The sequence below is a fragment of the Crocuta crocuta genome, unplaced genomic scaffold (genome assembly GCF_008692635.1).
Source record: "Crocuta crocuta isolate KB4526 unplaced genomic scaffold, BGI_CrCroc_1.0 scaffold263, whole genome shotgun sequence".
Lineage (NCBI taxonomy): Eukaryota > Metazoa > Chordata > Mammalia > Carnivora > Hyaenidae > Crocuta > Crocuta crocuta.
In genome coordinates this window covers 2,251,969-2,253,828 of record NW_027529541.1, presented here as the reverse complement: position 1 = coordinate 2,253,828, position 1,860 = coordinate 2,251,969, and positions in this window count along the sequence as shown.

Genomic DNA, 1,860 nt, shown 5'->3' with positions numbered 1-1,860 from the left:
CTACTCTCTTAACAAATTTTTAAGGGCACAATACAGTATTGTTAACTACAGGCATTATGCTGTATAACAGATCTCCAGACTTTATTCATCTTATGTAATGAAACTTTATAACCATTGGACAAAAACTCCCCCATTTTCCCTTCTTCCGAGTCTCTGGCAAATACCATTCTATTAACTGAATTTGCTGATTTTAGATTCCTTATGTAAGTGGAATCATGAAGTATATAAATATTGTTCTTTATGGGTTAGTGGTAGCTGAAGAAATTTGTTATGAATATATGGAACACACACACACACACACACACACACACACACCCTGACTTTCAAAACTACTGCTTTGCAAGGAGTTAAGGAAAAAAAAAACAAAACAAAAACAGTCAAGGGTGCCTGGGCGGCTCAGTTGGTTAAGTATCTGACTTCAACTCAGGTCATGATCTTGTAGTTTGTTAGTTTGAGCCCACATCAGGCTCTCTGCTATCAGGACGGAGCCCAGATCCTTGGTCCTTGGTCTCTCTCTCTCTCTGCTCCTTCCCTGCTTGTGTGTACTCTCTCCCTTTCCATAAACAAACAAACAAGCAAACAAACAAACAAACAACAACTTTTTAAAAAAGAAGACGAAAGAGTGTCAACGTTGAGAAATAATATTGTTTCCCTATCTGGTAATACATTTTTGTTTTGCAGCATTAAAACCGACTGACTCAAAAGGAGAGAAGCCAGATGGCAAGAGGATTTCCAGAACATGAAATATTTTTAAAAGTATTATCCTTTTTAAAAAAATGAACAAAACACCAAGATGCAGACTATCAAACAATACCTACATTACTGAAACTAAGGAATGCTGTAGTTTATGTTACAGTCCTTTGCTGTAGTCCTTTAAAAAGTAGTGACCAGAGGGGCACCTGGGTGGCTCAGTCTGTTGAGCATCCGACTTCAGCTCAGGTCATGATCTCACAGTTTGTGGGTTAGAGCCCCGCATCGAGCTCTGTGCTGAACGCTTGCTCAGAGCCTACAGCTGGCTTCGGATTCTGTGTCTCCTTCTCTCTCTGTCCCTCTTCCACTCACACTCTATCTCTCAAAAATAAATAAATGTAAAAATTTTTTTTAAAAAGTAGTGACCAGAGAGATATGAGAGCATATATAGCAATAATAAAGAAGTTTCTACTTAGACATCCAAGAAGCAGTGCAGAGAAACTAATGAGGCGCAGTCTCACAGATGCTTCACATTTGGAGAAAAGCAGATCTAGGAAGATATGAGGCAGTCAGAAGGAAAGACCTGAAAACCCCTGAAGAATGAAGTCCTTTTCAATCACTACAGAGCTCATCAGGCAGGGAAATTCCTGATTTGGGTTTTCCACATTCTGTGAGGAAACTGATAGACCAACCAGTACTGATTATTAATTATACCTGAAAGAGAAACAGACACAAACAGGCCTGGACATATAAAACAAAAAAAGAAGAAGAAGAAAAAAGAAACTAAGCAAGATGTGATCTATGGAGGAACTGAGCAGCCTGGAGGGAAGAGGAATCCACAGTGTGGCCCAAATTTTCAAGTTCTCTTTGTCTTTTCCCTTAAGTTGCTGCCAGGGAAAAGAGCAGGAGTAAAACAAAGGTTGAAAATTCAGGGAAGAGCAGTGTATTAATTTTGTATTGCTGTGTAATAAAATTGCCACAAACTTAGCAGCTTAAAATAACTTTAATATATTATCCAAAAGGGTTAGTAAATCAGGAGTCTGGACATGGGTTGCCAGCTCCTCTAATAAGGGTTGGTCTCACAGTCCTAAGAGCCATCAACAGGCAGACGTTGGCTAGCTGCATTCTCATCTGGAGACTCAAGGAGGAAGAGTCTACTTCCAAGACCAT